This window comes from Monodon monoceros, unplaced genomic scaffold (assembly GCF_005190385.1).
Source record: "Monodon monoceros isolate NGI ecotype Baffin Bay Population unplaced genomic scaffold, NGI_Narwhal_1 Super_Scaffold_11, whole genome shotgun sequence".
NCBI lineage: Eukaryota > Metazoa > Chordata > Mammalia > Artiodactyla > Monodontidae > Monodon > Monodon monoceros.
The window spans coordinates 111,659,348-111,687,138 of NW_021703767.1; the positions used below are offsets into that span (position 1 = coordinate 111,659,348).

Consider the following 27,791-nt stretch of genomic DNA (forward strand, 5'->3'; position numbering starts at 1 on the left):
TGTAACATCCTCTGTGATCGGTATTGCCATTAGGATTTTATATTGAACCAAATATTTAAGTGACTATATTTCACTTCCTTCTTCTGCTCCCCTGACCTTCATATCTACGGCCCACCCTGATGCCTCAGAGTGTAAGAAACCCCAATCACCTATTCTTTTCATCTTCTTCTAAGCAAGATCTGAGATATTCTCTAATCTCTGCATCTTCTATCACCAAGTAGAAAGCCAGAAGGTGCAGCAAGGCTATTCTCTCTGTTTCCATAAATAGATATATCAAATACAGGCCTAATGTATGGCGACAATGATAAATGCAAGGGCGATTTTTTTGCTTACAGTAAAGACAGGAAATTTTATATAAAAAAGTAATACACCCTTCCTCAATCAGAAATACGATTTTACTCCCTCCCTCCCCCGCCAGGAGAAACCTTGAGATATTCTGTTCTTGTTCTGGAACAGAACCCAGTGTTTCATTTCATAGGAATTCCGTGCCCAGAGGAAGAACAGAATGTTGGAATCAAAATTTAATGAATTCAACTTGGAGTCTAAGTTTGCCCCAAATGTGGAAATGTAAACACAAGCAATAATATCTCAAACCATAAAACACTTTGGATTCTCTGTTGGCATGGCTGCATAGAGTATCACACACGATGTGTATCTGCACACAAATTTGTTCTTAGTTACGTGAGGAAAAAAAAATTAAACTAGGCACATGTGAGGTTTTCTGAGTCTCTTAGTAATAATACAACCTGATTATTACGTCTTTAGTGACACTGTAATTATAGACGAATGGATAAACAGGTTTTCTGGTGCTGACCCAACTTGTTCCTTAAAACACAAAAGGCAACTTTTGCAAGGAAACCCCCCATTGAACAAATAAAACTAAAAGCTTTGTCTACCTTTTGAAAGAAGGCCTAACAACACAGTAGTAATCCAAAAAAAAATTCACCCCCGTGCAAATACACAACACTGATGAAACTCAGAAAGCTGGAGATTTCCTAAAACACAGTTCGGAGCTGTAGTTGTCACCAACTTTAAGAAAGCAAAGATACAAGTGACAACAATGTGCTTTCACAGGCTACAAAATAACTTTATTCAGAGTCTCCAGCTATAGCACCATATCTAAGACATTCTAAGGACTGAACTAAGTATTCCTGGGATAAATTTTACAGTCTTTGAACTTTCATTTTAACTTGTCTCAGTGATAACATTTTATCTCAACACCAAGACAGGGAGCAACACCAACGCTCTCAGGAACCCAGAGAGATAACATGGAGTGGCTCACTTATGCTGGTATAGAATAGTTATGTACTAACTACCCTCTGGGTATAAACAGGCACTGTGTTCAAACCCAGGAGGGGGGAACACCGTGTCCACTGGTGTAGTATTTCAAAGCACATTGCAGACGGCCTGCAAATCCAAAGGCATTAATTATGACTTCTCTCTCACTGTATTAATTTGTTTGAGAAATTCCTCCGAGTAGGGCAGAGTTTACCATCCATTTGCTATCGGCTTGTGCCTGGGCTGGTGGGCACACAAAGTAAAGGCAGTGGCAATAACCTTTCTGGCAGCTTCTTACTCAATCTTAATCCTAGGGAAGCGCACTCCACGGAAATACAGCACAGAATCCTAGTAGCCGCATATTCTCCCGGCCCAGGAGAGATTTAAGAACATAATTACCCTTCCAGCTTCACCACTGTAGTTGTAAAGTGCTGTGAGAGGGGCAAGCATAAGCTCCACCGTATACCTGCTCGTGTTACAGGCTCTGGAATCAAAGTATTCTCACATGACACATTACTACCAATAACAGATTCCGGCTCCGTTTAAAAAAAGAAAAGGGGTGGGGGGGGGAAGGCCGCGCTACATATTTGTCCTGCTTTTGTCTAAAAAACCAGAACCCAAGTCCTAACTACTTTTCATTCTTTTCAACCTTTCATGAAAGCAATTCAGTCCACTAACTGCGGCTCCACCCTGAGAGCGCCTATACTTACTTTTCTTACAGTTTTTGAGTGACGCACTACAAAACGATGGGAAAAAAAAAAAAAAGAGCCCTCTCATGCAGGGCTTCTTCCGCCCTGTAAACTTGGCAAAAGGCAAACTGGACTGAAATACAGCACTCTCCATATAAGGAAGCCCAGCTAAACATGTCATGCGTAATTTAAGGGTAGCAGGCAGAGAATTAACCTTTGCGTGCACATATTTGGCCCAGATGAAAACCGGGCTGGATGGCAGCCCCAGGGGCAGGGATGCGGGATCTCTTGGGAGAAACCGTGGCTCCCATCTGATGGACTCGCATCTCCCCCCCGACAAAGGTCGTTAAGTTGTAAGTACACTTCCACGCACCTGTTTCTTTTATCCGCCAGCACCACCACCCCCCTTCTTTCTTTCTCTTTCTTTCTCTTAGGCTGCCAAGTGGGAAGCTGGCAGTGCTGACAGTGTCCGCAGAGCCCAGGGAAGGGCTCCTCGCAGCTGGGCTGCAGCTGCAACCTCCCGCTTTCCCTCTAGCTCGAGATGGTGTGTGATAGGAAACCATCCAGCGTGCTGAGCCGGCCCAAGCGTCCTCTCACTTCCTCCTTCAGCCATGTACAGCCCCGAAAGAACACGAACAATGCGGAGCAGCAGACCAGCGCAAGCCAACTGTGAAAATGGAAACTTACCTCTCACATTTTTTTTTCAGAGGCAGCCCGACTGCCGAGCGAGTGCCCAAGGCATTGTGGGAGTCATGATTCCAAGAGGCCCGCGATTTAAAATTGAACTTGTCAGTTCCCGGTCACGGGAGCATTGTGAGCGCCACAACTCATTCAGCTGCAGTGAAAAGACTGTTGCATGTCGCTGTGCAGCCTCTTATCGCCGAGGTCTGGTTTCCGCTGCTGCTGCGCGGCCCCTCCCCCGCCGGCCCAGCCCCACCAGGAAGCCCTGGGCGGACTCGTCGAGCCCCGGAACCCACGCGGCGGCGAAAAAAACGCTCTTCAACTTTCCGCCGCCCCTCGGCTCTGCTCCCCCGCCACCTCGTCGCCCCTCAACCAAACAAAGTCCGCTGGGGGTGGTCGTTGCCACCCGCCGACCGGCGCGGAGAGCAAAAGGAAACCCGAGCTGGAGCTGGCGAGGTGCATCCCCGCCGCCTCCCGGTGGTATCTTCCATCTTATACGTTCAGCATTATAACCTCCGAGCTATAGTGCGGAGAGGACGCACCGCTACTACTTTCTGCTCCTTCCGACTGGCTGAGCCGACAAATCGGTTCGTTGTTGAAAGAGGCCCGTGGATGGGACTTGGTAAGGCAGCCGGCAAGGTTAGACTGAAGGTGAGTCTCAAAATCAGGATAAAACAGTAGGAGCTGGTGGGGCTGCCGCGTTAAAATGCACCAGTTTTTGAACCTGATGGCCCACAGGCGGGAAAGACATCCGCACGACTGCCAGTGTGTATCTTTCTCAAGTAACAGGGTGTCCACGGTTTTGGAATTCCTTAGTAAAACTTACTGTCACACAAGCACGAACACTCACATACCGGCTTCCCATCTACTTTGTAAATAATATTTGGAATGTAAAATCCCCTTCCTTCCCAACTCTGCATTATATGATTTATAGAAAGAAGAACCCCCTCTTTCAACATAAAATATTCATTTTCTGAAATACTGTAATAGTCCAAGGCAAATAAGTCATATCATTGCTGGAACAAAGGAAACCACAGCCCCAAATCATAATTCACTGGGTGTCGTAAGATGTAACTTGCCTTCACTTTGAATAGAAAGAGTCCTGGACTATCGTTATGTGATCAAGTTTTAGAGATTGGCGCGGAGGGGGGGTGTGTGCAGAACTTCCTTTGGATTTAGGGAATAATTTGTTCAATGACGATTCTAATTAAAAACATTTTTTCCATGTTTTGGACACAATTTAGGACCAAATGCTAGCTACTGTGCGATGTACTTCCTACAAGTTTGTTAGGCTGTGTTAGAGAGGGGTGGGACGGCTTCAGGAGAAGAAGGAAAAACATCATGAAAGGTGCTAAAATACAAAAATACTTCTGGAGGCGTTAATAACAGACTTGCGATCTCGACCCTTGGCTAGATCCACAAAACACTGAGTTAATATTGTGCACTGCTCCCTTCCAGAACAAATAAATTAATTAGATGGTGCCACTTCTCAGTGTTAATCATTGAAAAGTACCCAAGTGCACACACAGTGGAAGCAAATTTAAAAGGAAACCGACACTTTCTCAGAGAACAGGGATGGGCATTCTCTATCTGCCAGTTGGTAGCTACCCCAAGCTATGAGGACTTCTTTTCTTCTAATTCAGCATTCATTTCAACAACTACATCAAGTGCCTGCTATGCCAGAGATTCAAGAATGGATGACACAGAGTTCCTACCCTCAAGGATAATACCTCTACTAAGGAAGAGGCTACTGAAGAGAAAAATAAACCAATTAATTCCGCCTGAAGGATAAATGCTAAAATGATGAAGGCTAGCCCAAGATGGGCCTGAGTAGAGTCAAGAAAGCTTCCTGGAAGAGTGACTTTAACAGGTCCCTTGAAAGGTGTGTAGCAATTAGCAAGATAAAGGGAATTGAGTCCAGGTCCACTGGAGAAAAGAGCCTGGCAAATACAGTGGACCTGCCAGTCTTTCTGTTAGAAGTGCAAGCCAGATACTTGTAGGAGAGTGGCAGCAAATGAGCTAAAAGTAGGTCTGTGTTAATCCAAGGGTCTCAACTTTACTCTGAAAACTGTGATGATCTAGATGAGTTTACACAGCAAGGAGACAGGTGAAATTTGGACTTGCATTTCAGAAAGATCCTGTAGCAACAGCTTGGAGGGTGAATGGGAGTGTAGGGTGGAGGCCGATGGAAGAAGGGTGAATGGGTGTGGACAGACTGGAAAAATGACTCATGCAGGGAATGAGGAAGGGAGGAGACTCCCAAGTCCCTGGCTAAGCCTACTGGATTGTTTGCTACTTGCTTTTTAATTTCTCCAGTTTGCCTCCATTCTCCTTGACAATAGACCTTGACTTCTGAGCTGGGCCACCTATGCCTGTGCCAGCAGGTGGGTGCCCTCACTGGCTTCCATGTGCCTGTCCTCAGAATGTCCAGTGAACCGCTGAGGGCTAATCCTGGTTGTAGGAACTTATTTTCAATTGTTCTCAGACCCTTGCAGACTTCCAGGTTAGAGCTTTGGTGTTCTTCTTTCATGTGGGTTAGAAAATTCGCTGTTGGGAGCAACATGGTGAAAAACAAGACTTTGAACCTGTGTGGTGCAAGAGTGGAAATTACTTTTCCACTTCAGCACTGGAGGAGGGGAGACGTTCTGGGAACAAAATAAAAATTGAAGCCGAGACAAATTTTCTGCTCCACTGAACAGAATACAAAGAAATACAAGAAAGACCCTTGAATGTTAGAAACAGTAGAATAAACATCCTAGTAAATGACAAAGAAGAGAGGAAAAAATGTTATTTCACATAAGAAAACTCATACAAAACAATGGTCAACCTAGGACTCCAAAGTGAGTCAAAATAAATGATGATATAAAACTTCACTGCCACTGGTTTAGCTTAATTTATTATCATTGATAATACTACAACATGAATAATGACATTTAACATTTTGAAGCAGCGCAGCAAGCACCAGATCATATGTTAAAAATACTAAATCATGTTGCCAGCTTTCAACTACCAGTGGCATTCTAACCACATTTCAAATTGTGGAAATTATTAAAAAATCATTATAGTAATAAAAAGTAAATAGTTCCCATTTATAATACCAATCATATTCCCTCAGTGCTAGGATAGCATTATGGTTTCTCTTCTATGAAGTGTAGTTACAGTTCATAGGCTCATGAGTAAGTATATCTATAAGTATAAAAAGAATGTCATTTTTGGGTGGAGAGGGAAATTATAGAAAACAATTTCAGATGAAATAAAACTACATTTTCAGATAAAGGAAAGAATATTGACTGCAGTTTCCTGAAATATTTCAGACCATTCAAGTCTTAATTATACCAATGAATCCCAATAGAAATACAGTTAAGGAATATGGTTTTCAGAGATAACATCAGCTACCTGGTTTACAATAACACAGATAAAGGAAATGGTAGCATTTATCTTTTTCATTCAAATGAGAGTCTTTACGGCACTGTGTAAGTGTGTGTGTGTGTGTGTGTGTGTGTGTGTGAACTGTATCTTTCTTGTCCTACACACCACATTTCTTTTTTTACATCTTTATTGGAGTATAATTGCTTTACAATGGTGTGTTAGCTTCTGCTTTATAACAAAGTGAATCAGTTATACATATACATATGTTCCCATATCTCTTCCCTCTTGCGTCACCCTCCCTCCCACCCTCCCTATCCCACCCCTCCAGGCGGTCACAAAGCACCGAGCTGATCTCCCTGTGCTATGCGGCTGCTACCCACTAGCTATCTACCTTACGTTTGATAGTGTATATATGTCCATGCCTCTCTCTTGCTTTGTCACAGTTTACCCTTCCCCCTCCCCATATCCTCAAATCCATTCTCTAGTAGATCTGTGTCTTTATTCCTTACACACCACATTTATAGCTCAGTAAGCTCTCACTGCTGTCCAAATATTTGCCTTTTCTGCCCCTCCCCCAACAAATCATCTAAATGAAAATATCCCAAGGTATGCTTCTTAAAACTCGAAATATGAAAAGGTCTTGAATCACAGATCTAGGAATACTGTTATTATACCAGAGTAAAAAGAATCCATTACAAGATAGTGTCAAAACTGGGACCCAAATTCAGGCCCCATGATTTTTGACCCATGTTTAAATATAGATGGTTAAGAGAAGAAGCTGCTGGAAGGCAGTGAAGAATTGGAAACACTTTCGTATGGTGAATCTATTTTAAGTACATGCATTAAATGTATCTCCATTCAGTTTCACAGCAGGGAAGGGGGTGGAAGCATTCTTCTGTAGCCTGGATTCAAACTTGTTCAGATATCTGAACAAATATACTTGATAGAATTGTATGAATTTAGTTTATCTAAATTTAGTTTAGGACCTTTATATATTTCACATATCAAGTAAGTTTTTAAAATTATGCCTAGTATTTAAATATAAATAATATATATTCTATTGTGTGTATATATAGTATGTTATATAATAGAACATATTGCATATATAATATATATACCACTTAATGTACAAAACACATAAATGTAAAAATATATAAAACCAATATATTTGTCTTAAAATGTTTATAAAGATTAAAACTGAGTTAAAATATTAATTTTATCATACATTTTTCAATTAACCTATTTTACCTAAAAGTTGAATCTAAATCTTCATTATAATCATTTTAGTATCTAGAAATAGGGAAATAGAAAGCAAATATGTTTCAGAATTAAAGGTTTAGAACCACAGAATTTTAGTAGAGAATGGAACATTAGAGCCCATCTGGCCCTGTTCCCTTGTTAGACCAGAAAATACTGTATAAGTAAATTGGAACCATGACAGAGAAGAGCTAGCATCAGTGTCTTCTGATTCAGGCCATTTATTTTCATCATTTTTCTTAAAGACACTAGGGCAACAAGAATATAGGCATAAGTGCTCCCCAAGTTTAATATGAAGAAGAGCCACATTAGATTTCTAGGAATATAATTCTTTCCTCCTCTATTTCTTCCTTGTTTTTTCTTTTTTTCTCCTTTCCATTTTTCCATCCTTCCTTCCTTCTTTCCTTACAGAAAACACATTCACACAATGCCTCTGTTTCACAAATGTTCATGGAGTATCCACTGTGTTAAGTCCTGTTCTAGGCAGTATGGTTACAGAAATGAAGGACACATCCCAATCACTTCCTTCAAGGAGTTTACAGTCTCTTAGAGGGAGACAGGCACTAAACAAGTAGAGAATAAATATGTAGAAAAAGATAAACATCTGAGGCAATTTCAGATGGAGGTAAGTACTATGAAGTAAAAGAAAGCAGGTTGAGGGGAAAAGGAGGGGAGGCTGTGTTTGTTAAACAGGATAGTTGGTCAAGGATTGAGATGGTCAGAAGTAGGCAGAGTCCTCAAAGAAGTGAGAACTGGGGAAAAATCATTCAAAGCAGTGGGAACTGTAGGTCTAGAACCTTGAATCCTGAGCTCATGCTAGGGCTGGAAATCCCAAGACTGATAAAAAACTAATGGGAAACCTAACCTCAAGGAGTTTACAGTCCAGTGAGAAAATCGATGAATCTTAATAAAATTAATCACACTCAAAATGCAAAGCTCCAATCATGATAATTTTGCTCAGTGGGAACCATTGACATGTTTGGTTATATTGAAGTTGGGGGGGGGGCCTGTATAATTGGCACAGGATCCAGATTTGCTTTTCACGGAGATAACTAGATTATACTTGACTGCCGTGTGCGGGAGCCTGATAGGCTAATCGCAGAACGGAACGCAGGCAATACACCGCCGCTGAGAAGGAGAGCAAACCAGAAGAGTGGGCTCTGGCCAGGACAGCGAAGGCAGCAAATGGCTGAAGACCTGAGAGAAGAGAGTGATTTAGTTGCCTATAGCAGTGAGATACAGTAAACATTAGAATCTTCCATCTCAGAGCTGAAGAGAATCCATAAGATGACCAGCTCCAGGCCTTGAGAGAAGTGAAATGTGTGTGTGTGTGTGTGTGTATGTGTGTGCGTGAGAAAGAGAGATTTATTTCTTCCCTCAAGTCAACACAGGATAGAAAACTCAAAATTTCTGAAGACAGAACATTTTCATAAAATTCAGCAGTGATTCCAGTTCCCAGGAGTAGACACTGATAATATTAGTTTACTTCTTTCCAGGTTTTCCTCAACACATTTTTTTACACAATTGTTATTGTACTACATGTGCAATTTTGTGCTGTTTTTTTCCCCACTTGACCTCATAATATAACTTTATAAAGCAAATAATATCTCCATGTCATTCATATTCATTAATAATCCTCATTTGTCACATAAAGTAACAGAGACTGGAGAATTGACCCCTGACCAAAACCTCACAGTTAATAAGGGGTCAAGCCTCCTGCCCCACAGTGCAGCATTTCTGAGCCTACGTCCCAGATCCTGAAGTCATGTGTCTAATGTGTAATACATTTCTAGACATTCTTATCTAGGATATACACACTGTCTTCTAATACAGACTGTCATTAAGGAAAAGAAAATGTACACTAATGGTCTTTTAATAAGTAAAAATGTTACAAAAATAATTATGAAACAGATACCAGAAGGTCAAAATGGATATATTACCGATATTATGTTACCTTACAATATATAATTACATGTAATATTGTGAAATATTTTCTACCATCTCATAAAATGGTGTGCTGTGGTTTAGCAGAGAGTCTCCTTGTAATCTTTTAAAAACAGTATCTATTAGATCTAACAGTATAAATGTTATAGTGTAACTATCTTATGGACTGTAATCCAAACATTTCTACATGTTAACTCTGTTCTATGTAGAATAAAAGCATCTGGAAAATGTGGCCATTGCCTTATTTCTTCCTAAATGCAAAAAAAAAAAAACCAAAAAAAACTGAAATTGCCAATAGCAAGGTTGATTTTTCTTTTCCTAAACGTCCACTGTATCTATTTACTCATTTATTTCTGAAGTTCCTTTCTTTTGGCTTCTATGATATTCCACATCCTTCTTTCTTCTCATTCCTTTGTGTGGGTTTTCTCTCTCTGGATGTTTTGTCGGCATCTCTTATTCCTGCTTCCCCTTCTGTTTCCAGAAATTACCTTCAGACCATGTTTCAAGTGATGTCCTAAAGCAGGGGTCCCCAACCCCTGGGCCACGGACCAGTACCTGTCCATGGCCTGTTAGGAACCTGGCCGCACAGCAGGAGGTGAGTGGCAGACGAGCGAGCGAAGCTTCTTCTGTATTTACAGCCGCTCCCCATCGCTCGTATTACCGCCTGAGCTCCGCCTCCTGTCAGATCGGTGGTGGCATTAGATTCTCATACGAGTGTAAACCCTACTGTGAACTGCGCATGTGAGGGGTCTAGGTTGCGCGCTCCGTAGGAGAATCTAATGCCTGATGATCTGAGGTGGAGCTGAGGCGGTGATGCTAGCGCTGGGGAGCGGCTGCAAATACAGATTATCATTAGCAGAGAGGTTTGACTGCACAAACACCATAATAAATCGGTTGCTTACAGACTCATATCAAAACCCTATCAGTGAGTAGAAAGTAAAAAGAAGCTCAGGGCCCCCACTGATTCTGCATTATGGTGAGTTGTATAATTATTTCATTATATATTTCACTATATATTACAATGTGATTGTAATTGTATAATATATATTATTAAAATGTAATAATAATAGAAATAAAGGGCAGAATAAATGTAATGCTCTTGAATCATTCTGAAAAACCATTGCCCCTCCACCCCTCCCCAGCCTGTGGAAAAACTATCTTCCACAAAATCAGTCCCTGGTGCCAAAAAGTTTGGGGAGTGCTGTCCTAAAGGGACTTCTGAATAAGAACAATTTTTGTCACATGAACAAATGGTGGGAGCTTCATATACACATCTTTTTTCTCTTCTTCCCTCTTTGCCTTGTCCAGTAGTGTGGGAACTAAGCAGTGCAGTCATAAATTAATTCTAATGTCTTAATGTAGGCATCAGGGGCTCCCGGCTGCTGCTTGATTCATTTAACAGGTATTTATTGAGCACTACGTATCAAGAGTTAAACGGCACTGGGGACACGGAAATTAAGATCTCTTCGAGGTGCTCACAGTCTAATCTAGTAGAGGGGGACAGACATAGGGAAAAAACCCTGCACATTTGGAAAAGAGTGTAGCAAGTGAAATAATTCAATTAAACCCATGTGCCAAGCAGATGGCAAAGAGGATAGGGCTGGGCAAGGCCTTGCTCCTCGTAGACTCCCAACCAGCTGGCAAATGGTATAATTACCTGGCACACGTTAAGTGCTTGACGGCAGAAAGAAAGACACCGAAAAGTCAGGAAGAGCCATTAGACAGACAAGCGACCTGACAGTAGGAACGCTTTAACAAATCATTGCCCTAGCAACGTGAGGGGAAGTTTTTCTTATTTTTCATGCTGCCATTATGTAAAGCCTACTGAGTGTCAAGTCTAGTTCCCAGACGCTGTGGCTGCAGACAGGCAGGCTTCCTCACCCTGCCCTCAAAAAACTCCAGGCCGCCCTTGCAGCCCTTGCAACTCTCTCTCTCTCCTTGTTTCCCCCAGACCTTCAATAGTAAATCCCCAACTAGGTGATAGGAGATTATCTGATTAAAGTCATTCACACTAAGGTGAGAATGAGGCTTAATCCTTCAAAAGTGTTTGCTCTGATAAAAGGATAGCTTGTTAACCCTAATGAACTGCTAATAGGCAGAAGTTAGAGGGCTCTATGGATCTCTCCTCCTCACTTTCCCAGACTCCCCCAACCCCACGTCCTTCGCTTTCTATTTCCCCTCCTGAAATAAAGGAAGAAGGGAAACTGGTGAATTCAGCAATATTATGGATTCCTATTACACACATTATCTCTTTGAACCCTCACAAGAGACGTGTGAGATAGCATTTATGAGGCCCTCCTAGAAATGAGGAGACTGAAACTAGGGCAGTGGTTCTTGACTTTGGCTACATTTTGGATCTATAGAGTGCAACCGTCTATCTCTGGGTTGCAATTAAATCAGAATTTCTGGGAGTGGCACCCAAGCACCAATTTTTTTTTTTTAATATCCTCAAGGTTTTTATTTCTTTATTTTTGGCTGCGTCGGGTCTTCTTTGATGTGTGTGGGCTCTCTCTAGTTGCGGTGAGCGGGGGCTAACTCTTCGTTGTGGTGCGCGGGCTTCTCATTGCAGTGGCTTCTCTTGTTGTGGAGCACGGGCTCTGGGTGCGCGGGCTTCAGTAGTTGTGGCACATGGGCTCAGTAGTTGTGGCTCGCGGGCTCTAGAGCGCAGGCTCAGTAGTTGCGGTGCACGGGCTTAGCTGCTCTGTGGCATGTGGGATCTTCCCGGACCAGAGCTCGAACCCGTGCCCCCTGCATTGGCAGGCGGATTCTTAACCACTGCAACACCAGGGAAGTCCCCACCAATATTTTTTTTAAGTTTCTCAGATGATCCCGCTATACAGCCAAGGTTTCCTACTGCTGAGCTAGAGTTTATGAAATAAAATCCCTCAGAATCAGTGGCAATGTATGGACCTGCTCTGTTCCCTCCCCTTGGCAAGTTTGTCTGGCACAATAGAAACAGTGTTCTCTGCAGGAAACATTATCTCAAATCGAGTTTAGGTTTGCCCACATGCATGTAGAAACGCAGGAGGCAGGCTAGTTGTGGGGAGGTTAGACGCTGCGGCACCTTTGTCATGCACCTGGTTGGACATGATGCTCCTTAGGCCACCAAAACATGTCTCACTTTGTACCACGTAAGCATCAGTGACCTGTGGGCTTAAAAACAAGCTAGAGAAACAATCAAGCCCACACAGAGGATAATCCTACATGTTCTATAAGGCTTAGGTTGCTGTTTGCTTAAAATTCTATACCCTGCCTCCTTCTAAGAAATTGTGATCATGAGCACAGTTGAGAATGACATTAGGGCCTCTGAGTATCCTGGGCCACTTCCTTTTGGGTTTATTTATATCAGACTAAAGAAAAATATATATATTCTAGAATAAATACATATATGTATATGCATACATATATATGAAAATGTTATATGAATATATACATATATATGTATATATATGACTTTTTTAGAAATAAAAAGTCTTTGGCAAATTTTAGTATGTTTTATAAATTCACTCAACAAACTAACATAGTTAAATCATAAATACAAATAAATTAATAGGACATTTCTCATTTGAATCTCATTTGTGGGTAATGTTACAAGTCTTAATTTACTGTCTTTGTGAATGTGCCGTCAGCCAGAATGTGGCTCTCCTGGCCACACCTGGCTGGACTCAAATGCCTGTATTTCTGTCACCGGCTTAGCAATGAGTAACTGCTGACAGGACCTGATCCCATCTAGCCTTCTCAGTCATTTATGTATTTCTAGACAATGTTGAACATTCTTCTCCCTTTCAGACTTTTCTGGCCGCAGGCCACCAGCTCACTGGTAACTGCTGCATTTTCCCTCTAAGTTGTTTTGCTGTCAACTTTCCTATCTGGTCCACAAATAGTCACTGAGCACCTGGCATAATTCTGGCCTTTCCTGGAATCTGAGGCTACAGGGTGTGTAACACTGGACCCCAAGCCTCTTGAAACATACAGTCCCACAGGGGCAATAGATATGAAATAATAAGTAATTATAATCAATTAAGTAAACAATACAAATTTGCAAAGTGTAGTGAAAGGGAAGGAAAAACATGTGAATAGGTGAATCTAAACTCAAAAGACAGACGATTATTATTTTTATGATCTCCCCTTTATTTCACTGAATTCAAACATCTGAAATTATAGCTCTGTGAGAGCCATCACAGTACTTAAACTACACATCTACACTGCTTGAATTCCTCCTCATTTGTAAGACAGAATTCTATTACTGTTGTGTGAAACAGTGACTTTATTTCTGTTGAGATGAAGGGTGTCCACCACACAGCCCCCGAGGGCAAGGTTTAAAGAAATCTGTGACTGATCATTACTACTCTGCTCTTGCTGTGTTCTTTGGTGTTTACTTTCATTCATTTCCTGGGTTTAATCTTTTAAGGCTATGACACCTACAGACAAAGCCAGCTTCTCTCTCACACTTTTGGAGAGTATAGTATGTCAGCTTTTGAATTAATATATGAAAATCCACTTGTATTATCTTTGTTTTTGTCAAAGTTACAGGACTTTTTTATCCTTGTTTCTGATGTAAAATTTTTTTTTACTATTCCTGGATATAAAAGGTAATATGTGCTTATTTTAAACAATGTATCAAGTGCCTTTGATAGGAGTTTATTAATTCTGTTCAGGTGCCACCGTAAAGATGTTTATGCATGATTATTCTAGACTAGCAATAGAGCGGTGGTGTACAACTCCTACCCACATGCTTACTCCCATGCACAAGGTAACTTCCTTCCACAGCTTCAAGACGCCCACGTTCCTGCAAAAAAAAGCACTTTCCTACCTGTCATTTAGTCTTTACAATTAAATAAAGAAAAAAGTAACTGTATAAAAGAGGCTGGCCACTCAGAGCCTCTCTTTTCATAAAGTCTTTCTTCTCTAAAGATACTCTAAATTACAGACTTAGCCAGAACAGTTTTTCTCCTTGTGATGACTTTGAAGTCTGTTTATTCTTACAATATACTGGTAGGTCTTTCTTGGAAGAAGCTGTAAACACTTCGTCAGGTCCCTAAATACTGAAAACTCTACATGGTCCCTGGGAACTTAACTCAGATTAGACTTAAGCTTGTAGAAAAGGGCATACTTGTCACCAAATATCCAATTTATGTGAGGCAGCCAAATTATTAGGAAAACGGAGTACATGGATGATACTTGGCACACATTTGTTTATCTTCCTTACCATGATGGAAGAAGACAACTGAAGTAAGTCCATTTCATTTATGACTAACTTACTGGGTGACTAAAGGGAACACACTGTCTACTTTGGGGTTATTGGCAACAGGTATACACATGCCAAATATGACACATGGGCCAGTTTCCACTGGCAACAGTCATGGCTGCTGCCACCTTGCCCCTCTGCCTGTGTTGTTGCATGCTCTTGAAACAAGGCATATCCGTCTCCCCAGCCTCGTGCAATGACCTGTGTTTGCACCACACTCTTTAGAAGAATCAGGTTAAACAACGGGGGGTAATTTTTCAAAAGCTGCTGCTCTGCCCATGACCTTGGCTCCTGTGAGATAAAAGAGTCTTTGGAGTCTACTAGACATGAGATTCTGGACAGTCTCTCCAAGTCTCAGTTTCCTGTGAACTTAAAATGTCTACCTCATAAAATTGTGCTGATGAATGACTTCATGAGAATTAACCTAACATGAGTGAGGCATTTGATAAGTTATAGCTATTGTTATTACTTTAAGTGGATAGTAATTACGAATTTAAAAATCTAGAATATTTAAAGAACAAGCTCAGTTTAAACTTCAAGTCTTTTCAAAATATGGTGATTAAAATCACATTACAACTTTAAGAAATTTACAGCTATTTTCCACAAAATGAAAAGACAGCTCCTCTTACAGTTTTTTGAATAGACAGGTAGGATGTAATTAAAAAGGGAATCCCAGATGTTCCCTGGAATGATAAACAGGCACTTGAGAAACATCTCTCTTAATTGGCCAGTGAACAGCTTTCATTTGTCCAACTTTCCCCACCCACTTTACAAGGGAAATCATAAGAAGGACAAGCCAAGCCAAGCAAAAGGCATCTACCACTTTAGGGACTTCCCTCGTGGCGCAGTGGTTAAGAATCCACCTGCCAATGCAGGGGACAAGGGTTCGAACACTGGTCCGGGAAGATCCCACCTGCCACGGAGCAGCTAAGCCCGTGTGCCACAACTACTGAGCCTGCACTCTAGAGCCCGTGAGCCACAACTACTGAGCTCGCGTGCTGCAACTCCTGAAGCTCGTGTGCCTAGAGCCCGTGCTCCGCAACAAGAGAAGCCACCGCAATGAGAAGCCTGTGCACCGCAAGGAAGAGTAGCCCCCTCTCACCGCACCTAGAGAAAGCCTGCGCGCAGCAACGAAGACCCAACGTAGCCATAAAAAAAAAAAAAATAGAGTTTAAATTAAAAAAAAAAAAAGACATCTACCACTTTAAAGAACAGTTTATATGCACAGTTGCATGGAAACCACTTCCTTTGGAACCGTGCGTGAAATTATGATTTTTTTTTTAACCCAGTCAAAGCTGTTGCCACAGGATAAAAATTTCGTTGTCTACTTGCTTCTTTTAAGTAACTCTAGTCAAGAGATCCTTTCAGACATAGCTTCCCCTTTTTCAGATTTTACTCCTACCTCCCTGAAAAAAATGTCTCTCTCAACTTCATCAGAGCGAACATGCTCAGAACTCTACGAGGAGAAAATAATGATTATGTGTTGCTAAGTACTATTTAGTAACAAAGGCTTGGACCACAGGAATGATGACATCACCCGCAGAAAGAGGAACATTTACACTTTTGAAAGAGATTCTTTTCCAACATGATGGGTCACCGTCAGAAGAACAAAGCCAAATAAGGCAGGAGGAGAGCCTGCTTGGCCTGGAGAAAGCATTCTTAGCCTCCAATTCTGGACAACTCTCCGCCCCAAGTTAACTAAATAGAGTCACACCCCAAGCCCACGTGTTCTTTCTGTGCTTCCCTCCTGAATCTTGTTCACGTCAGCAAATATGTACTATTCTTATTGCAGAAAACCTGCAACTCCATAGTTTCAGTAGCTTTGCTTCTTGGTTAAACTGCCCAACTATGGTAAGTGGCAGGTCAGAGAGTGGCTTCATGTTTCAGGACTGGTCTCTAATATTCACACACTGCAGATATTCCTGCATTTATTCCCTCATGCACTTGGGAACCACACACCATCTCACACTTTGCATTAGTCCAATAACATGGTCAGTCATCACACCCACATATTTACGTTATAGGATGGAATGCACTGCTTAAATAACACATAAGTCATTTGCACCCCTCCACACTTCCCGAAACTGGTAGCATAATGGTTTTCTATTTGGGCATTGTCAGGAGTGCTCAAAAGTTAGCTTCTGACTCCTACAGTATCATGTCTGCCTGCCTTGGGGAAATTATGATTGTGTTCCTCTCCACCCCACCCATTGCCATCCTTCTAGGACATACTCAGTTCAAGGTCAGAAGTAGATTTTTTTCTTTGTCAGCTCTTAACCCAAACCAGACAGAGAAGCAGCCATACTAGTTGTAATTCATTTCTTAAGTATAGGGGGAGGCCAATCGTTCTTAAATATTGAGTTTGTTTACTCCATTAAAAAAAAAAAAGAATATATCCTTTTCAGTAAGCTAGCTTATATTCCCTTCCCAAATCATACTCCACCTCCCACCTCCCTCAAAAAGTTGTGTCCAACTAACTCTAGGATTTAAGTGGTAGTAATTGGGTCATTTAGAGCTCTTGGGATAATAAAAATAAATCAGAGGAAATTTATAATTACCATGGAAAATGCAAAGTAAGTTACTACTACTTAGAAGAGGAACAGGTTGATATTGCAAGGGTCCCTATCATCACTGGCACTGTGATTTACGAAGAATAAACAAAGGAACATCTGTTGTCTCCAGGCACTGGAAAACAGCCTTTTCTCTAGTCTTTTCTGCTTTAGATCCATGCAGAAACGAAGGTGCCTAATGACCCCATTACCAGACATCAGTGAACCTATCTTCAATGACCACGATTGGGGTCAGTTAGTCCATGGCAATCTTGCTGAAAAATCTTAAGTTGACAAATTTAAATGATATTTGAGACCTTTTCACTTTTATCAAACTCACACCTATTATGGAAATGAAAAGGCAAGAAAATGTAGTTAACCTCTGAAGGTAAACTTAGCTTATCTGAAATTTATCTAAATATAATAATTTATCTCCTAAGAAAGCTTTTGGCCTATGTAGTAATTCCTGCTTCTCTTCAAACAACAGCCTTTCCTGGCCTGTGTTAAACATAGATAATGAATGGGTCATTCATGTGCTCCTCTACCCAATACACACATGTGCATGTCCTTGCAAATATTTGCTCACACTGTACAACTCCTTTCCTTGGCCTACAACGTAGGTTCCCTGGCCCTTTGTCCACCTCAGTTCTCCTTAGCTTCATCTTCCACTTCCCTCCGAGGACTGGACTCTTTCTGCTTCTCAGATATGCAGATATGCCAAACTCATTCCTGCCTCTGCACTTGCCCTTGCCCGTTACTCTTCCTGGGCCACTCTTCCCAGAGTCCATGGTTCTCTCAGCCTTCTCATCATTCAGGTCTTGGCTTAAATATTACACGTTCAGAGAGGCCACCTCGGGAGGCCAGCTGTCTCTCTGTCCTTCTACTTTGCTTAATTTTCTTCGTGATGCTACCCTCATCTGAAATTCCCTTTTAAAAAATTTACTCGTCTATTGGTTTACTCATTGTCTCTCCCCACTAGACTGAAGGGTAGAATGTTGAGTGTAGAATCTTGGTCCTGTCCATCACTGTTCCCCCAGCATCTAGAACAGTGCTCAATGCATGATGCTTGATGTAGGAATACATGAATAAACACACTTCAAAATGAAAACAGAGTCTTCTCACAAGAATTAAAAATCTTCTCTTCACATAACCCACTTCCTGAGAAGAACCACAAAGTCAGGGTCACCAAATACCTCGTGTGGGAGGACCGTAAAATAGAAAAAAAGTTACCCAATATTAAATTCATGTAATATTAACATTTTTTTAGTTCTTTGAAACTTTTCTGAAATTTTCCAAAAAATTTATTATCCCTTTTCTACCAATTAAATGTTGATGGTTCAACTTTAAAGCTGATTCCTTCAGGAAGCCTGTGCCATCACTATACCCAGAAGTATAGCTTTCAATTATTTTGACGTCTCAAAAGGCATATAATATATCTTATATATTTTTCATACTGGGTCTCAAAATCCACTTCTTTTAATATTTCATCTACTAGATTGTAAGATTTCTGAGGCAGGGATTATACCACATAGTCTATAAATTTCTAACAGTATCTAAGCCACAGCTCTGCCTACCTTGCTTCTCAGTAAATAAGTAGTAGAGGCAGTATAATACCACGATAATGACCCAGCTTAGAGAAAAGACACACCAAGATCAGTTTTGTGACCATTATCAAGCTACCTCTCTCTGAAGCTCTCTCTCTTTTTTCTCTTAAATCTGTAAAATGGGAATAATAGTACTAATTTCACAGTGTTGGTGAGGGTATTAAATTACTCATGGGAAGCACCTGAAATACAATAATATTTTTAAATGGTACTAAAAAATAGTACTGAAAAGTGACATACAATGTTACTAAAAACTGGTGCTAAACGTATAATAAAGCTATTATTAGCATCATCACCACCACTGTTATTTGGGGCCTAATAATCTCAAGAACCAAGTTTTATGTTTATAACCTTAAACTTGACATTTTGCACAGGCAAAAAAAAAAAAAAAAAAAGTTTTCCTAGAGTAGCTTTATAATCCACTTCAAGACCAAAAATAGAACCAGGAAATAATTACAAAACAATATGTGAACTGCATGCATAGCCATGAGGACGGCACAGACAGATGGTTCATCAAGAAAGTATTCTGGAAGGAGATTGCTCTTCCATCTGGCTTGAAGAAAGCAATGAACCCTAACTGGCCAAGAAGAACGGGCGCATGTTTTTCTTGGTGGTGAGGACATGGGTAGAAAAAGTGTAGAAGCCATGGGGCAGCAATGCACAGCAACTGCCCCTCTGGATTCTAAGAGGGTAGCGGCAGCCACTGTGAACTCATCTCTTTTTAGCTCAGTGGAAAAAAGCCAACACACACAAAAAAGAGAACTTCTTGGTCCATTTGTTGTCTCCAGGGACTACTTTTTTGTTTCAGTTCCTTTCACTCAATGGTAACAGAATTATCCCCACCTGACAATTGCATGGCAGTTTAGAGCACTATCATAACCTTGGCTTCTTCCAGACAACCTTGGGAGATAGCTGTTATTTATTTTTTATTTTTTTTGTGATACGCGGGCCTCTCACTGTTGTGGCCTCTCCCGCTGCGGAGCACAGGCTCCGGACGCGCAGGCTCAGCGGCCCTGGCTCACGGGCCCAGCCGCTCCGCGGCATGTGGGATCTTCCCGGACCAGGGCACGACCCCGTGTCCCCTGCATCGGCAGGCGGACTCTCAACCACTGCGCCACCAGGGAAGCCCAGCTGTTATTTTTATTATGCCTGTATATGAGGCTTAGAAACATCAAAGCCTTTTGCTTAATGATTTATTTGTGTACCTACTATACTCCATGCAGTGTTCTAGATACTGAGGATATATCATGAACAAAACAGACCAAATCCCTACCCTCATGGAACTTACATTCTAGTGGGAGGAACAGACAATAAATAATTGAATAAAGAAATAAAGATGAAAACTTTATTTAGTATTAAGTGCTATCTAGAAAATTTAAATGGGGAAAAGGATAGAGAGTGACTGGGATAGGGACACTACAATAAAATCTTCGGTTGGTTATGGAAGACAACCCTTTGGAGGAACAAACATTTGAGCAGAGGTCTGAATAAAGAATGATTGTGTCACAATAATACGTGTGGGAAGAGCATGCCATGAAAAGAGAAGGAAGAGCATGTGCAAAGTCCCTGAGTCAGAAATGAGGTTAAGATACCCTAGGAGCAAAATGAAGAGTGGAGTCAGAGCATAGTGAGTGAAGGGATGAGAAGTAGGATATGAAGGAGGAGATGTAGGTGGAGGACAGGACATATAAACTATGAGGAAAAATTTGAATTTTATCCCAATTAAAATAGGAAGCCATTGAAGAATTTTGAGCAGCAAGTTATATGATATGATTTGTGTTTTAAAGAGTCATGCTGGCAAGGATGCATGAGTAGAAAAAGATAAATTTCTTAGGCTAGAACAAGAACAGAGATGCCTTCAACAGAGATGACAGTGTCTCACATGGTGCTCAAGATGGCAGAAGGGGTAAGCCTGATCAGTGCTGGGGTATATTTTAGAAAAATATATTAACAGACTTGCTGACAAGTAGGATGTAGGTGAGGCAAAGAAAGAAATTAATGATGCTTTTGACCTAGATAACTGAGTATAAGATGGTGCCATTTACTGACCAAAGATTGGGGATGGAGCAGAGAAGGGTAGGCAATAAGGAGATTTTGTTTTTTTTTTGGACCTATTGACTTTGACATATCTGTTAATACCTGAGTGAAGAAGTTTAATAATCACTTTGAGGTATGAATCCAGAAGTTGGCAGAAAGTTAAGGAGGTATGGATTTTTTAAAATTTAAAGGTATGGGACTAGATATCTGGAGAGGGAAGACAAGTAACTTATCTAAGATCCAAAGTCAGTAAGTGACAGAATTGAATTTGAACATGAATCTTTTGACATAGACCCACTTGCTCTTGCTGCCACAAATATTAGAATGTATTTATAGTTATAAGCACTGGAGTAGAATATGGGGAAGGGCTGGGGGCAGGAACATTCTAGAATCACTTATATAGAAGGGTGAGAATTTTTTCCGATGTTTATGGACTACGCAAATTCATGGTTACTTCTTATCTTACTTTCTTTTCTAATTATTTTTTGTAAATGTGGTGATATATATACAATTAACTTTAAAAAAATCTCTGGAATGATAAACTCATAAGGTTGGCCAAGTACTACAGATATCTACTTTCTCATCTGAAATGGTCACTTTTTGCAATACGCAAGAGAATAACTGACTTTAGACTAAATGTAGACTGCGCAGAATTGAAATGTAAAGATAAAAGTTCAACCAGCAACTCGAACAGGTATTTCTGAATTGTATCATAACATTTGAATTAGGTTGTATCAAGCTTGTTTAATAGAAATGTCCCCAGGCAAGTAGCAATTCATCTCCATGGCTTAAAAAAAAAAAAAGATTAAATCAATTCAAAAAATAAAATAAAAGCAAAAAGAATGCAAAGGAAGAAAACTTAAAACTGGAAACAAACTGAAACAAATGAATCTAATTGTATTTTAAATGAATATTATAACCCTGACTGAAAAGGAAAAGAAGAGAGAGTGAGGGATGGAGGGAAAGAGGAAGGAAGGAAGGAAAATTTATCCATCCAGTAATTTACAAATACATTATTTGGTGGGGTATGGGTGTGGGGAAGAGAAGTGCACACAAACTCTGCCCTCTTTTTCAGTAGGTTTGTTTATTGTAGTAGTGGTTTTGGTAAAGCAATTTAGAAATTATTTTAGAGATGTATCATAGGGTTGAGTGCACGAGTAAGCATGTTGATGTTAGGATCCAGGGCTCACACTGTGGAAGGAGGAGCACACAAATATGGAATAGGGAAGGGCAAGAAAGAACCCTACAGGGAGAGGTTGGAATTGGAGCTATCAGATGAACTCATGATGTCCAAAAGAGAGGTGTGTGTATACAAAAGTTTTTATGCATAAGCATTTGTGAATGCATATTTTTGTGTTTATGTCTCTACATATGTATGTGCATTAACATATTTCTCCTGAAAGAGTCAAGAGGCAAAAATATTCAGTGGCAGTGGATATGCTAAGCATCCAGATCTGAGCCTCTAACACCGTTCCCCACTAAAGGAGATGAGAAATGAATGATTCCAGGGGTGAAACAGGATGGGTACCAGACCAGCCTACAACATCTTCTTCTGCCAGAAAGTACTCACTAACATGATGGGGAGGTGCCACAGAGGCATCAGAAGTCAGAAAGAGAGGGCTCCATTGGCTAAATAGGGACCGTTTGAGCACCAAAATAATTAAAGCAGTAATGAATTATAACCATTGAAAAGACAGAAATTCATGAGTTCACACCAGTAACAGATAGATACATAAATTAATAAACAAATGGGAGAGAAGAGAGCTCTTTTGCTTAGAATGCGCAAGACTGATGAAAATGTGCAGGGAGTGCTGGAGTTGGAAAATCATCATTTGGTGACCATTATAGTACAGGTTGCATCAGATGAGAACTCCAGTTAATGCGAAGCCCAACTGGAAATTTTTTCACTAGGAGCCTTCCTAATAAAATGGAGAAATTAAGCAATACCTTGACTAGGTGGCCAAAATTAACACTCCCAGTGTGGGACAGGTGAGCATCATGTGCCTCTAGATGTGATAGCATGAGAGGAACAACATCACCTATATGTGCAGTATTCTAGCAGAAAATGCATAACCACAATCTAACCATGAAAAAATGTCAAATACAAAATGAGGAACTTGATGTTAAAAAGAATAGAAAAAAGAGTAGGTGGATAAACTGTATTCTTTGAAATTTTCAATTCCATAAAAGACAAAGAAATAGTGTGGAAATATTCCAGATTAAGGAAGGCTAAAGAGACATTACAACTAAATGTGATTCATGACTCTAGACTGAGTCCTTTACTGGAAGGGGAAATATTATAAAGGGTGTTGTTAGATAAATAGCAAAATCGTAATATGAACAAATATGAGATTAAAGTATTGTATCCATGTAAATTTATGAAGTAGATAATTATATGTAACTGTTAAATAAGAGACTTCTATTTTCAGTAATTACACACTGAAGTAAAGGGTCATGTTGTTTGTAATGTGCCCTCAAGTGGTTCAGAAAAAAAAAAATGGAGGTAGAAAGATAGAAAGAAAGAATGAGAGCAAATTATAAAGCAAATGGGGTAAAATATTAAGATTAAGCAAACCTGGGTAACAGTATATGGGAGTTCATTATACCATTTTTATTTTTACTTTTTTGAGCTTGAAATTATTTCTAAATAAAAAAAACTTTTAAGTAAATGAAGTGTAACAAGCATTTCTAGTGAGCATTTTAAAAAGTCCATTGCCATCAGCTATCTGATTTTATTTTACTCAGAAAGCCGCCTAATTGCACAGAGAATGTTTTTGCCTTCCCTCTAATTCAGATCTGTTCACCAACACAGGAAAAGAATAAATGCATCTCCTTATAGTTTTTCTTATAAAAAGGAAAAATAAATTGAACTAAGTTATACTTAAAGAAAAATTCTACTGAGTTTATTTTCAGAATCAGAACTGGTGATATTTTTTGCAGATCATATTACTATTTACATCAATAAGAAGAATTTTGAGAATGTGATAATGACTACATACATAAAAAACTAAAGGCTTATGATGAAATATCTGTAAAATAGAATAATAAATTTTCTTTAAATTTGGATTTTAAAATCCAAATTTAGCATTTTCCTCAATAATACTGAAAAATTAAAACTTATTTCTTGTACACGCATGGAATAATGAAAGCATAAAGCTAAAAGCAATTTGGAAAACATCAAATCTAACTGCCTGATTTTAGTTCATGTAAAATAATAAAAAATATCAATGATGTCAGGTAAGTGTTGGAAATATAACAATAATGCTCAAAAAACAAATTATTTGCATTTTAAATATTTTTAAAATTAGCAGTTTAAAAAAATTTTTATTGGCGTATAGTTGATTTACAATAAATTAGCAGTGTATTTATTTTCTACAGTGCAGATGTGTAAATTAGACTGCACTTAACATATTGTTTTAAATGGGAATACTCAGAAGTATACAAGGACTTGCCTTTATTCTTTATATTTACGGAAATTATTTCTTATATGGAAATGAGATTCATATTCTATCTCACAGACAACCCATAGTTCCACAGTGCATATTTTTGGGAAAACAAGAACTTTCTGACTTATTTAGCACATATTTTTATTAATAAAATAAATATGAATAGGCTACATGTGGCACTTCTTTGGAAGTCACATACATTAAAAATAAATAGAAGATCAACAGATGTAGGTGGACACAAATTTGCTTTTAAAATGCTGAAAGACCCACATTACCTAGATTTAGAGTATTTTTGTTTCTGAATTTAAAACATTGCATCCTTCTTAGTCTGCGCTTAAGCCATAATCTTTCTTTCAGGCAACAAACTTTCTTGTCTTTGCTTTTTTTTAGCAAATGGGGAAATAGCCAAAAGGAGGGAAAGCAAAACAAACAACAAAGAAATGTTTCAGTGTTTCAAAAGTTCTTTTGCAAATCCAGTTATTTATGTCAAAAACAAATAACGTTGTTTCAAAGTAAAATTATTATTTGAAAGATGATATATTCGGGTGGGATAGAGCCCTCTGTTAGCAGCATTCTCTTCTACAGGTGGGCAGTTTTGGGAAGTTCATACTGCGAAAGAGGAGACAGCCAGGGAACTGTGAGATTAGCTGGATCAACCCTGGATCTCGATAGTCTAACGGATCTCCAGCAAGATCACCCACAGGTCACACAGTCAACCGTGTCTTATTAAGACAGGTATAAAATTTCACAATGCCATACAGCGGTCATCCAGTTTTAACTTTTATTAGATTCAATGAAAATTTATGTCTTAGATAGTGGGTCACATGAATGTAATCCTAACAAAACATAGTAAAATATGTGTCTATAGTGCAAAAGTCAAAATTTGTGTTTTCCAGAAATGAATTATTTACAATATTATATCTAACGTCACTTAAAAATTTTGGATGTGTGAGCAGGGTCTAAATGTTTGTTGTAATAACAGTATGTGAAATAAAAAGCCTGTGCAATGCGTCCAGCTGTTTTCCTAATAATGCCAAGAATATCCCCTTCAACAATCTATATGATTTATGCAAACACAGCCATATAGGCGCTAATTTTTTCTGTAGATATAATTTTCTCAAAGGCAGAAAAAATTCTAAGCTTATTTTGCATAGTCTAGCACTAGACTGTTCATTCAGAGACTTTAGTAATTCTCAACAACATCAACACATCTGTCTTGCTAGCAAGATAGCATTTTCTCTACTTCTTTAGCCTTCATTTGTGGTTCTGAATTTGCAGCAGTGATCAATTTAGATTGTAATTTCCTTGGGTTATGTTTTCTCTTGGTTGTTATCAGTTATTCAGCGTAATACCACACTATGTATAGCACACCCACAGCACTTAATAGCTCATGATGTCAAAATACCTCATACTTAAAATTCTGGACATTTAAAAATACTTCCATCATTTTTTAAAAGAGAGGGGCATTAAAAATGGTATTGTTGCAAATAACATAACGAAGTCCTGATGGAAGTAGTGTTTAACTAGTGTATGATACATAAAGATGAAGATGCACAATTTTAATGGATTTCTCAATACTAAAATGTTGATCTAGTTAAGGATGTCAAACTTTATACTTTCTGAATTTATAACACGAACAGTCTGTTTTTAACAGTCTGTTTTTCTTCTCCCTATAATCAAAAGACAGCAACTCTTGTTACAGCACATTGCATGAAAATAGTTTAAAAAAAAAAAAGCTTTTTTCCAGGTAATGTAGTAGAACCAGTATGACAGTACTGTTTACCAAAACAGTAAAAATTAAATCCATTAATTGATGGAACAATGTAGACTTTCTCTTTTGGAAGCCATGTGAGTATTCTAATTAAAATGCAAACCAAGTTAAGTAAGCATTCAAATTATTATTTGACTATATATATTATTTATATGTATGTGTATATAACTGCATTTTTCTTTTTAAAGATGTATTAAAATAAATTGTAATGTTTTGCCAAAGTACATAGAAACCAATTGTTTTTAAAAGGAGGATTTAAAAATTGCTATATAATGAATACAATTGTATTAAATTATATTAAATACAATTGCTATATAGTGAATACAATTGTATTAATACAATAAATTAATGTTAATATGTGTAAACATTACTCTAGATTAGAACAACAAGAAAACAAATTCTGCTGGATTTAGATTACTTTAGAATTTCTTAATGAGATCAGTTTCAGCTTAGTTTGACCTCCAGTTATGAATGCAAATAGTCTTACCTTGTTTTAGTTCTTGTTCCATTGCTAGGCATTAAACTGTAATTAATCTTATTAAGGCAAACATGAATTTCTAAAATTAGATTTACTTATTTAAATTTTTAAATCATATCATCTACACTACAAACTGCTCCTAAAGTATTTACGTATCGCTGCAATGTGATGATATGAAAAATAACACTGAAATGTCACATTTTAATTAATACAATATATTTTCACAGTGGGTAAACAAATGCAAGAATATCTTTTCCCTGTAAAACGTTCAACTAATAATATGCAAAATTAACAAGGCAATATATGTAGGAGAATTTACAAATGTTAGGAATTTGCTAGAGTTGGGGAAGAAAAAAGTTCTCAAAATTTATTATTAATATAAAAGTTCTTTTAGCACTAAACTGTGTACAAAATTATGAAAAAAAGAGAATGTTTTACTTTGTAGTTAAAATAATTCAGCGATTGATAAGAACTTTTAAAATTTCCAGCTTTTTAAATGCTGTATGAAGTTGAAACATAAATTTACTAAACTTTTTCATTTGAAATATTGACTACTTACTTGAGAGAGGTATCGGTTTTATCTAACCTACTGTTATTAACCTACTGTTATAGAACTGTTATTCTATAAGTAGCAATCCAAATAAAATGAAAAATAACAAGTAACACTTTCTTCTTACCTCTATGTCTTATTTACAGTTGCTTGTTGAGCTGCTTAAATAGTTGAGTTAAACTATCGACACCTCAAAGAGCTCTGTTCTCTGCTCCGCTCTCTTCTCTAGACACATTTTTTTTCCCTCTGCAAAAGGATAGTCTACCAAAAGAGGAAGTTGTGAAACACCAGAGTCATTATGCTTTATAAATTCTATGGAGAACGGAAAATTATTCACAAAGCTTACACTTGAAATCATGGTAACAGGCTATAATTTATGTGTATACATACATAATTAATGTATACACATATTTATATGTGTAAGCAAATTTTAGAAAAGTTATTGAAATCTATACTTAAGTAATGCTCATTTACATGAGGAAACATTTCCTGTGTGACTAAATGATAATCATAGAGGAACAAAAAATACTGCTCTGTGTGGAAGAAAATTATCAAGCTGATACATGAGGAATAAACTTGCTTTTATAAGGCTAATTAATGTAAAGTCTTTAGAGTATGACCTAAATCCTAATCTGACTACAGATATTTTGTAAAAAGAAAAAGAAAAAAAAACTTCAATAAACGGGCATTTTCCTGGAATCTGAGTAGTGGTTTTTTACCTACAAGTCTTAAACTTCCTTTCCCATGAATAGTTGCCTGTTACATATAGATAAAGCATTGCAAAACTGAAACTGTTGCGTATTCATGAGCTATGGTCTCTCTCAACTTCAGCCACAAGAATAAAAAACAGGTGCAGATTCTGCAATGTTGAACATTTAACTGGTTAAGTT

The 27,791-nt window shown here is 38.7% G+C and overlaps 1 protein-coding gene across 15 annotated transcripts in view; it reads right to left on the minus strand.

The window, feature by feature from the left end:
- The window catches only part of MBNL1 (muscleblind like splicing regulator 1), a 200,759-nt gene extending 173,620 nt beyond the window's left edge, over positions 1 to 27,139 (minus strand). For 6 of the 15 annotated variants that reach the window (XM_029214611.1, XM_029214609.1, XM_029214608.1 and 3 more), the window contains exon 1: positions 2,655 to 2,817. The gene's annotated coding sequence lies outside the window, so the exon portion shown is untranslated. Of the gene's footprint in view, positions 1 to 2,654; positions 3,288 to 27,028 lie in introns of those variants that run through there. The other 9 variants (XM_029214621.1, XM_029214624.1, XM_029214617.1 and 6 more) reach the window with 6 other exon arrangements.
- Positions 27,140 to 27,791: the final 652 nt, after the last annotated feature.